Here is a 12781-nt window from a genome sequence, read left to right on the forward strand (position 1 = left end):
GGAGGCAAATTATATTTAAACAAAATACTTTTAAAAGGTACAATGCAGCCGTAAAAATAAAATAAAATCAGATGTGAAAATGGTGCATTTCTAAGTTTTGTAGAAAAAATATGAAGTTAAAAAGTTCTACCTGATGACATCATCAAAAGTTGAATCATTTTAAAAGCAGTGATTTTTCAAACACAATTAGATTGTCAGTGGTGTGGGGAGCAATAAAATGTCCTCTACTGGGCTAGAAACTCATTGCAGGTTTTGAAAATCACCGTTTTTAAAGAGTTTTTTTCTCATTTTTTTAAACTACAGATCATAGAAATGTGAAAGGTGCTGTTTTCAGAAATATATATACTGTTTTGGTGCTGGAGAGGATGAATATGAGGTTGAAAAGTGCAGGATTTGCCTTTTAACACTAGAATCAGTCCTGCTCCCTGACTTTTAACACTAGAATCAGACCTGCTCCCTGCCTTTTAACACTAGAATCAGTCCTGCTCCCTGCCTTTTAACACTAGAATCAGACCTGCTCCCTGACTTTTAACACTAGAATCAGACCTGCTCCCTGACTTTTAACACTAGAATCAGACCTGCTCTCTGACTTTTAACACTAGAATCAGTCCTGCTCCCTGACTTTTAACACTAGAATCAGACCTGATCCCTGACTTTTCCTAAATGTTTGTATTTTACACTGCTCATTTGTCCGAATTTTGAAATCAAGAACAGAAAAAGAGCCTTTTGACCAGTTATTTCCCACCTACTACCTGCCCATCAAGACAATGTGCTGTTGGACCTTGGTACCCAGCCAGCCACTAATGAGTCTCCCTTTCCTCACTGAATAAATGGGCCGTAATTGTGCACCTTATATGATAATATAAGTTTTATTTAACTAGGCAAATCAGTTAAGAACAAATTCTTATTTTCAATGACGGCCTAGGAACAGTGGGTTAACTGCCTTGTTCAGGGGCAGAACGACAGATTTTTACGTTCTCAGCTCAGGGATTCAATCCAGCAACCTTTCAAGTACTGGCTCAACACTCTAACCACTAGGCTACCTGCCGCCTCTACACTCTAACCACTAGGCTACCTGCCGCCCTTCCACTCTAACCACTAGGCTACCTGCCGCCCCTCCACTCTAACCACTAGGCTACCTGCCGCCCCTCCTCTAACCACTAGGCTACCTGCCTCCCCTCCTCTAACCACTAGGCTACCTGCCGCCTCTACACTCTAACCACTAGGCTACCTGCCGCCCCTCCACTCTAACCACTAGACTACCTGCCACCTCTACACTCTAACCACTAGGCTACCTGCCGTCCCTCCACTCTAACCACTAGGCTACCTGCCGCCCCTCCACTCTAACCACTAGGCTACCTGCCGCCCCTCCACTCTAACCACTAGGCTACCTGCCGCCGCTCCACTCTAACCACTAGGCTACCTGCCACCCCCAACACTCTAACCACTAGGCTACCTGCCACCCCTCCACTCTAACCACTAGACTACCTGCCACCCCTCCACTCTAACCACTAGGCTACCTGCCACCCCCTCCACTCTAACCACTAGGCTACCTGCCACCCCTCCACTCTAACCACTAGGCTACCTGCCTCCCCTCCACTCTAACCACTAGGCTACCTGCCACCCCCTCCACTCTAACCACTAGGCTACCTGCCTCCCCTCCACTCTAACCACTAGGCTACCTGCCTCCCCTCCACTCTAACCACTAGGCTACCTGCCGCCCCTCCACTCTAACCACTAGACTACCTGCCACCTCTACACTCTAACCACTAGGCTACCTGCCGTCCCTCCACTCTAACCACTAGGCTACCTGCCACCTCTACACTCTAACCACTAGGCTACCTGCCGCCCCTCCACTCTAACCACTAGGCTACCTGCCGCCTCTACACTCTAACCACTAGGCTACCTGCCGCCTCCCCACTCTAACCACTAGGCTACCTGCCGCCTCTACACTCTAACCACTAGGCTACCTGCCGCCTCTCCACTCTAACCACTAGGCTACCTGCCGCCCTCCACTCTAACCACTAGACTACCTGCCACCTCTACACTCTAACCACTAGGCTACCTGCCGTCCCTCCACTCTAACCACTAGGCTACCTGCCGCCTCTACACTCTAACCACTAGGCTAACTGCCGCCCCTCCACTCTAACCACTAGGCTACCTGCCGCCCCTACACTCTAACCACTAGGCTACCTGCCGCCTCTACACTCTAACCACTAGGCTACCTGCCGCCCCTCCACTCTAACCACTAGACTACCTGCCGCCCCTACACTCTAACCACTAGGCTACCTGCCGCCTCTACACTCTAACCACTAGGCTACCTGCCGTCCCTCCACTCTAACCACTAGGCTACCTGCCGCCCCTCCACTCTAACCACTAGGCTACCTGCCGCCTCTACACTCTAACCACTAGGCTACCTGCCGCCTCTACACTCTAACCACTAGGCTACCTGCCGCCCCTCCACTCTAACCACTAGACTACCTGCCACCTCTACACTCTAACCACTAGGCTACCTGCCGTCCCTCCACTCTAACCACTAGGCTACCTGCCGCCTCTACACTCTAACCACTAGGCTAACTGCCGCCCCTCCACTCTAACCACTAGACTACCTGCCGCCCCCTACACTCCTAACCACTAGGCTACCTGCCGCCTCTACACTCTAACCACTAGGCTACCTGCCGCCCCTCCACTCTAACCACTAGGATACCTGCCGCCTCTCCACTCTAACCACTAGGCTACCTGCCGCCCCTCCACTCTAACCACTAGGCTACCTGCCGCCACTCCACTCTAACCACTAGGCTACCTGCCACCTCTACACTCTAACCACTAGTCTACCTGCCACCTCTACACTCTAACCACTAGGCTACCTGCCGTCCCTCCACTCTAACCACTAGGCTACCTGCCGCCTCTGCACTCTAACCACTAGGCTACCTGCCTCCTCTACACTCTAACCACTAGGCTACCTGCCGCCCCTCCACTCTAACCACTAGGCTACCTGCCGCCCCTCCACTCTAACCACTAGGCTACCTGCCGTCCCTCCACTCTAACCACTAGACTACCTGCCACCTCTACACTCTAACCACTAGGCTACCTGCCGTCCCTCCACTCTAACCACTAGGCTACCTGCCGCCTCTACACTCTAACCACTAGGCTACCTGCCGCCCTCCACTCTAACCACTAGGCTACCTGCCGCCCTCCACTCTAACCGCTAGGCTACCTGCCGCCTCTACACTCTAACCACTAGGCTACCTGCCGCCTCTACACTCTAACCACTAGGCTACCTGCCGCCCCTCCACTCTAACCACTAGGCTACCTGCCGCCTCTACACTCTAACCACTAGGCTACCTGCCGCCTCTACACTCTAACCACTAGGCTACCTGCCGCCCCTCCACTCTAACCACTAGGCTACCTGCCGCCCCTCCACTCTAACCACTAGGCTACCTGCCGCCCTCCACTCTAACCACTAGGCTACCTGCCGCCTCTACACTCTAACCACTAGGCTACCTGCCGCCTCTACACTCTAACCACTAGGCTACCTGCCGCCCCTCCACTCTAACCACTAGGCTACCTGCCGCCCCTCCACTCTAACCACTAGGCTACCTGCCGCCGCTCCACTCTAACCACTAGGCTACCTGCCGCCTCTACACTCTAACCACTAGGCTACCTGCCGCCTCTACACTCTAACCACTAGGCTACCTGCCGCCCCTCCACTCTAACCACTAGGCTACCTGCCGCCCCTCCACTCTAACCACTAGGCTACCTGCCGCCCCTCCACTCTAACCACTAGGCTACCTGCCGCCCCTCCACTCTAACCACTAGACTACCTGCCGCCCCTACACTCTAACCACTAGGCTACCTGCCGCCTCTACACTCTAACCGCTAGGCTACCTGCCGTCCCTCCACTCTAACCACTAGGCTACCTGCCGCCCCTCCACTCTAACCACTAGGCTACCTGCCGCCTCTACACTCTAACCACTAGACTACCTGCCACCCCCTCCACTCTAACCACTAGGCTACCTGCCGCCTCTACACTCTAACCACTAGGCTACCTGCCTCCTCTACACTCTAACCACTAGGCTACCTGCCGCCCCTCCACTCTAACCGCTAGGCTACCTGCCGCCCCTCCACTCTAACCACTAGGCTACCTGCCGCCCCTCCAATCTAACCACTAGGCTACCTGCCGCCTCCACACTCTAACCACTAGGCTACCTGCCGCCTCTACACTCTAACCACTAGGCTACCTGCCGCCCTCCACTCTAACCACTAGGCTACCTGCCGCCCCTCCACTCTAACCACTAGGCTACCTGCCACCCCTCCACTCTAACCACTAGGCTACCTGCCGTCCCTCCACTCTAACCACTAGGCTACCTGCCGCCTCTACACTCTAACCACTAGGCTACCTGCCACCCCTCCACTCTAACCACTAGGCTACCTGCCGCCTCTACACTCTAACCACTAGGCTACCTGCCGCCCCTCCACTCTAACCACTAGGCTACCTGCCGCCTCTACACTCTAACCACTAGGCTACCTGCCGCCCCCTCCACTCTAACCACTAGGCTACCTGCCGCCCCAAATGAGGCCTAACTGAATGATAAGAAGGATGAAGGGGTTGATTTAATGTAGAAAGACAATAGTGTAATGATGAGTTTGTGTTATGCCTATTTATCAGCAGCAAATCATTTGACCACACCCCTTGTGGGTTAATAATATTCTCTTTTATGTTTTACTTTCCACAAATAAACTGTTGTGGGTCTGTTTTATTGACTGTAACTCGAACACTAATCACATGTATTGTAAGGAAATGAACACATGCTATGAGTTACAGTAGGCCTTTAGAGTGATGTAAAACATGTCCTGGACTCTGTCCAAGTTGATGAGCGGGAAACAAACAATAGCAGTCAACCTTCACAGCCGGCCCATCGACACTACTCCTAAACTATACCACAACTAATTTCACACATGATAAGAGTTATCCTGATCAGCTGGCCCATCGACACTACTCCTAAACTGTACCAAAACTAATTTCACACATGATAAGAGTTATCCTGATCAGCTGGCCCATCGACACTACTCCTAAACTATACCAAAACTAATTTCACACATGATAAGAGTTATCCTGATCAGCCGGCCCATCGACACTACTCCTAAACTATACCAAAACTAATTTCACACATGATAAGAGTTATCCTGATCAGCTTGCCCATCGACACTACTCCTAAACTATAGCACAACTAATTTCACACATGATAAGAGTTATCCTGATCAGCTGGCCCATCGATACTACTCCTAAACTATACCACAACTAATTTCACACATGATAAGAGTTATCCTGATCAGCTGGCCCATCGACACTACTCCTAAACTATACCAAAACTAATTTCACACATGATAAGAGTTATCCTGATCAGCTGGCCCATCGACACTACTCCTAAACTATACCAAAACTAATTTCACACATGAAAATAGTTAGCCTGTAGACAAGGTTACGTTTACAATAATCTGATGAGTGACAATATTAGGCCTATCAGTTGTCATATTGAACATGAAGAGATGGGAGCATCTTGTAATTGACAGATGCAGTGAAAGGAGCATCTCTTTATCAAATCCTCCTTCAGAGTCACATGCAGGTGAAACATTGTGATTTCTATATAATACTGTATCTGAAAGAGCAGATTCTGCAGGTAAAACATTGTGTTTCTATATAGTACTGTATCTGAAAGAGCAGATTCTGCAGTTTCCTTGACACTTACCTTTATCAAATAACTCTCAACATTCAAGAGGTGCAGCTTTATTTCCAAAGTTCAATTTTTCTTCAACAATATCCGTGTTGTCCATGTTTTAATCACATGACCACTCCAGCAGCAGCATTGATCTGGCAACTAAGCAAAAACTATTAACATAATCAAATTAAAATCTGCTATTCTGTCGTCAATGGATGAACGGCCAATAGAAACCAGATAGAAACTGATCGTGGTGCATGTGACCTCAGTTCTGGTTAGCCACAGATGTAGAAACCAACTTGCTCAAGGTCTTTCCATGTCTCGGGAAAGATGAAACCAGGCCAGCGGGTGACTGTCTGAGACTGTCTGAGACTGTGGTTTTGAGTCACGTGGAGCCTTACATGGGCAAATGCAGAAATGTGACCATGGACAGCTTCTACACATCAATTTCCCTCAGACAAGTTGATTGCGAAGAAGACTAGCCTGCTATGAACAGTGAACACACAAAGAAGACTAGCCTGCTATCAGACACCAACCAGTATCCCTTTATGATCTAGCCAGGTCATTACAGTATATACAGTATCTCTACCATATACAGACACCAACTAGTATCCCCTTTATGATCTAGCCAGGTCATTACAGTATATACAGTATCTCTACCATATACAGACACCAACTAGTATCCCCTTTATGATCTAGCCAGGTCATTACAGTATATACAGTATCTCTACCATATACAGACACCAACTAGTATCCCCTTTATGATCTAGCCAGGTCATTACAGTATATACAGTATCTCTACCATATACAGACACCAACTAGTATCCCCTTTATGATCTAGCCAGGTCATTACAGTATATACAGTATCTCTACCATATACAGACACCAACTAGTATCCCCTTTATGATCTAGCCAGGTCATTACAGTATATACAGTATCTCTACCATATACAGACACCAACTAGTATCCCCTTTATGATCTAGCCAGGTCATTACAGTATATACAGTATCTCTACCATATACAGACACCAACTAGTATCCCCTTTATGATCTAGCCAGGTCATTACAGTATATACAGTATCTCTACCATATACAGACACCAACTAGTATCCCCTTTATGATCTAGCCAGGTCATTACAGTATATACAGTATCTCTACCATATACAGACAGCAACTAGTATCCCCTTTATGATCTAGCCAGGTCATTACAGTATATACAGTATCTCTACCATATACAGACAGCCTTCCATCTGACAGACACCAATTAGTATCCCCTTTATTATGTTACATTCATATTAGATGGCAAGACTCTGTAAAATGAGATACTTGCTGCTGGACTGTTGCAGTGTTCTACAATGTGCTCGACATGGCTGCTATCAACACGTGTTGTACAAGCAATGCCTTGACAAGACAGTCAGCAGGAGAGATTTCATGATGGATCTGGCATGCGAGCTTCGTGAGAAACACATGAACGCAGAGAAAGAAGCTACAGTCACCAAGCAGGAAGCAGGTCCTGTTCTCTCTCTTCCCCCAGGCACCACATCTCCCTCGGGGGAGAAAGAAGCTACAGTCACCAAGCAGGCAGCAGGTCCTGTTCTCCCTCTTCCCCCAGGCACCACATCTCCCTCGGGGGAGAAAGAAGCTACAGTCACCAAGCAGGAAGCAGGTCCTGTTCTCCCTTTTCCCCCAGGCACCACATCTCCCTCGGGGGAGAAAGAAGCTACAGTCACCAAGCAGGAAGCAGGTCCTGTTCTCCCTTTTCCCCCAGGCACCACATCTCCCTCGGGGGAGAAAGAAGCTACAGTCACCAAGCAGGAAGCAGGTCCTGTTCTCTCTCTTCCCCCAGGCACCACATCTCCCTCGGGGGAGAAAGAAGCTACAGTCACCAAGCAGGCAGCAGGTCCTGTTCTCCCTCTTCCCCCAGGCACCACATCTCCCTCGGGGGAGAAAGAAGCTACAGTCACCAAGCAGGAAGCAGGTCCTGTTCTCCCTTTTCCCCAGGCACCACATCTCCCTCGGGGGAGAAAGAAGCTACAGTCACCAAGCAGGAAGCAGGTCCTGTTCTCCCTTTTCCCCCAGGGCACCACATCTCCCTCGGGGGAGAAAGAAGCTACAGTCACCAAGCAGGCAGCAGGTCCTGCTCTCCCTCTTCCCCCAGGCACCACATCTCCCTCGGGGGAGAAAGAAGCTACAGTCACCAAGCAGGCAGCAGGTCCTGCTCTCCCTTTTCCCCCAGGCACCACATCTCCCTCGGGGGAGAAAGAAGCTACAGTCACCAAGCAGGAAGCAGGTCCTGCTCTCCCTCTTCCCCAAGCACCACAGCTCCAAGCAGGAAGCAGGTCCTGCTCTCCCTCTTCCCCAAGCACCACAGCTCCAAGCAGGCAGCAGGTCCTGCTCTCCCTCTTCCCCAAGCACCACAGCTCCAAGCAGGCAGCAGGTCCTGCTCTCACTCTTCCCCAAGCACCACAGCTCCAAGCAGGCAGCAGGTCCTGCTCTCCCTCTTCCCCAAGCACCACAGCTCCAAGCAGGCAGCAGGTCCTGCTCTCCCTCTTCCCCAAGCACCACAGCTCCAAGCAGGCAGCAGGTCCTGCTCTCACTCTTCCCCAAGCACCACAGCTCCAAGCAGGCAGCAGGTCCTGCTCTCACTCTTCCCCAAGCACCACAGCTCCAAGCAGGCAGCAGGTCCTGCTCTCCCTCTTCCCCAAGCACCACAGCTCCAAGCAGGAAGCAGGTCCTGCTCTCCCTCTTCCCCAAGCACCACAGCTCCAAGCAGGCAGCAGGTCCTGCTCTCCCTCTTCCCCAAGCACCACAGCTCCAAGCAGGCAGCAGGTCCTGCTCTCTCTCTTCCCCATGCACCACAGCTCCAAGCAGGCAGCAGGTCCTGCTCTCACTCTTCCCCAAGCACCACAGCTCCAAGCACCACAGTCTTGTCATCAATATATTTCCACAAATATTTATTTATGAAATTAATCGTAATTGTTCATAATAATTGTTCATGCAGTGGTGCTTTTGTTTAGGAACACAGAATACATTTCACCTGGCTGGTTTTATTATTATTATATATTTTATTGTTTCTAACTTGTCAAAAGAAGCTGTAACTGGACTTTATTAAGTACTATAACTCTATTACTAATTGAATCTACAAATAAAGTTGATCAAATGGATTACACTGTAATGTTTATATTGTAAGGGAAACGGAAATGGGCTGTAGGACGATTTATTTTCTACTTAGTAGAATGAACAATTGTTGTTATGTTATTGCTATATTTCCACTAATATTTCTTCATGTAATTAATCCTTAACAATAGTTTATACACTATTTATCAAGTGTTTATTTCTGCACCTTGCTGGTTGATATTCATCTGATGCATATGATAAAGTGGACGCCTGGCAACTTTCTCTAGCGGGGACGTATAGGCTGATAGACCGGGTGGTTCTAGTGTTAAGGACTGGTAGATGGGTGTTCTGATAGGCTGATAGACCAGGTGGTTCTAGTGATAAGGACTGGTAGATGGGTGTTCTGATAGGCTGATAGACCAGGTGGTTCTAGTGTTAAGGACTGGTAGATGGGTGTTCTGATAGGCTGATAGACCAGGTGGTTCTAGTGTTAAGGACTGGTAGATGGGTGTTCTGATAGGCTGAAAGACCAGGTGGTTCTAGTGTTAAGGACTGGTAGATGGGTGTTCTGATAGGCTGATAGACCAGGTGGTTCTAGTGTTAAGGACTGGTAGATGGGTGTTCTGATAGGCTGATAGACCAGGTGGTTCTAGTGTTAAGGACTGGTAGATGGGTGTTCTGATAGGCTGATAGACCAGGTGGTTCTAGTGTTAAGGACTGGTAGATGGGTGTTCTGATAGGCTGATAGACCACGTGGTTCTAGTGATAAGGACTGGTAGATGGGCGTTCTGATAGGCTGATAGACCAGGTGGTTCTAGTGATAAGGACTGGTAGATGGGTGTTCTGATAGGCTGATAGACCAGGTGGTTCTAGTGTTAAGGACTGGTAGATGGGTGTTCTGATAGGCTGATAGACCAGGTGGTTCTAGTGTTAAGGACTGGTAGATGGGTGTTCTGATAGGCTGATAGACCAGGTGGTTCTAGTGTTAAGGACTGGTAGATGGGTGTTCTGATAGGCTGATAGACCAGGTGGTTCTAGTGTTAAGGACTGGTAGATGGGTGTTCTGATAGGCTGAAAGACCAGGTGGTTCTAGTGTTAAGGACTGGTAGATGGGTGTTCTGATAGGCTGATAGACCAGGTGGTTCTAGTGTTAAGGACTGGTAGATGGGTGTTGACCATTCACTCATGCTGACCGGCTCCAGTACTTTATTCTTGACTAAACCTCCAAGTCAGCCTAGACTTTTGGTCTGATAGCAGAAGCTACAGGTCCTGCTTTCAGAACCTTTGGTTTGCTGTCTGGCTTAAGGCCAAGCTTCCCTGTGATGTCGTTCATACAACCCTGCTGTCTATTTAATCCATCTGTTTCTTTAAGATGGCAGGTAGGTCTGTGTCTCCATGTGTCATTGTATTCCCTGATGGCCAGTCCAGTGTGATTTTCTCCAACTATGAACATCCCAGTAGTGATGGATAGTCTCCCTTCACAACATAGCAGCTTTTCAGTTGGTCTGTTTACCTGAACTGTGACTTCAGTGATGTCTCTCAAGGTGACAGATTCACCTGTGTAAGTCTTTAACACGAGGTGCACTGGTTAAAGTGGAAGGTGTTTCAGTGTCTTTTTTCTGACACAAGAGATACAGCTGCTCCTGTGTCAATCTCCATACCGGGAGACATAGTAGCCGTGCAGCCCGCCAGGAAAAAGTCTGTATTTTCAGTGTGACTTCCTGGTCTGATGAGTCACTCACCTCAGTGTTCTCTTACTCAGCAGTGTGAACATGTCTATTGGTCTTTCCTTGGAATGTCTGTTTCTTGTTTTCAGTATGATGCTTTCTCTGTTCTCTTTTTGTTTCTGGAGACTTGTTCGATGTGGTCCTTTTTAACAGAGGCTGGACAATCCATGTCCTTACACCAACATGTAGAAGACTGATGTCCCACCTTGTCGCAGTGGAAGCATGTGACTTGATTTCCTTTCCCTTGATTTTCAGTTGAAACTCTGCGCACTTCTCCTTTTTTGTGATCAACTTTTTATTTATTTTAAAGAAACACAGACAAGAACAAATAGCAGCAGGAATGGTTATACAGCTAGAGACACAATACTGTTAATATATATCAGAACAAATAGCAGCAGGAATGGTTATACAGCTAGAGACACAATACTATCAAAAAATATATATAAGTATAATATGTAAACCAGGTATTGCAGGTAAAAACAATTATAATTAACCACATATACAATCACTCACCTGAGCCGCATCAACCCCTCCTGGGACCACCCCACCCCACCCTCCATCCCCTCCTGGGACCACCCCACCCCCTCCTGGGACCACCCCATCCCACCCTCCAACCCCTCCTGGGACCACCCCAACCCCTCCTGGGACCACCCCAACCCACCCTCTAACCCCTCCTGGGACCACCCCAACCCACCCTCCATCTCCTCCTGGGACCACCCCACCCCACCCTCCATCCCCTCCTGGGACCAACCCAACCCACCCTCCTACACCTCCTGGGACCACCCCAACCCCCCCTCCATCCCCTCCTGGGACCACCCCAACCCACCCTCTAACCCCTCCTGGGACCACCCCAACCCACCCTCCATCTCCTCCTGGTACCACCCCAACCCACCCTCCAACCCCTCCTGGGACCACCCCAACCCCCCTCCAACCCCTCCTGGGACCACCCCAACCCCCCCTCCATCCCCTCCTGGGACCACCCCACCCCAACCCACCCAACCTGATCGCTATGAAATAAAATACAAAATCAGTAAAAAATCAGTAAGGCCACATTTGCACTAAAATTATAATGAACGTCAATCAGTTGGGTAAAAAACTAACTTGTATAGTTTCAGCTGCAGATAACCAGCTGTCAATTGTTTTATAAATTATATCTATAAAAGTGCTGATCCAATGAGGTGTGGTGGTAGACATCTTAGGTCCAACATCTGTTTAGCTGCTGTCAAACCTGACAACATTAAACCTATTTTCTGTAATGATAGTGGTGAATGGTCATTAAGTGATAACAGTTTGGGGGAACAAGGTATGATGATATCCACTACAGCAGATAAGACAGAGGGTACCTCTTTCCAAAACATGTCCCCTGGTCACTCCCAGTTGATAAGAGAATTATCTAATAAAGGTAAATGAATCAATAACCATGATGAATTATTAGTCATACAGCATGGTTAATGAATAATCAATGTAATGATCAATGTAGGGATCGATCAGTCTGATTAGTTCCGGAAAGTCCAGGAAGCACTGGAGAGGGAAAGAAATGTGTGTGTGCAATTAGTATAGAGAGATAGAGAAGCAGATGGTCAAGGGAGTAAAACTTCAGAGAGTTCCTAACCTTGAGGGAAAGGAACAGGCTGAGCTCGGGATAGTGATAAACAGTGTGAGAAGTTTACGGGGGATGCAGGTCACCAACGGATTGTGTGTAAATGCATGTGCGTAAGTAAGCAAGAACTATATAATGACTGTTTTGTTATCCTGACGGCAGAACGTTCTCATGAATAAAGCTACAGAAACCTTTTGCAGAAAGCTGAGTCCTTGCCTAATTATTTGAACCCATTGTCTTACAAACCTTGGGCATTAGTCAAGGCGAATTGATTATTGATTATTATCATCAAGATATAAAATTCCTTTAACAATTGGTCCTTCGAGCCGGATCTCAAACTGCCGCTGTCGTTCCAAGGAGACACTGAAACCGTGCGGATGAAATATCCGTAAATCACCTGGCCCTTTTCTGTGGGTTCTTTACAAGCCGGTGGCAAACTGGTACGCGACAGAGGTGGTGACGAGATTCAACAAACATTGAAAAACTCAGCTGCAAATAACAAGGTTAGTAAGCTTTATTCATTGTTTTGGGGAATAGCACCTGCATGATTACATTAAATAAGGAATGAGTGAGAGCACCTGAATGTCTGCGTTGCATGATGAGTGATACACCTGTAGG

This window comes from Salmo salar, unplaced genomic scaffold, assembly GCF_905237065.1.
Source record: "Salmo salar unplaced genomic scaffold, Ssal_v3.1, whole genome shotgun sequence".
Lineage (NCBI taxonomy): Eukaryota > Metazoa > Chordata > Actinopteri > Salmoniformes > Salmonidae > Salmo > Salmo salar.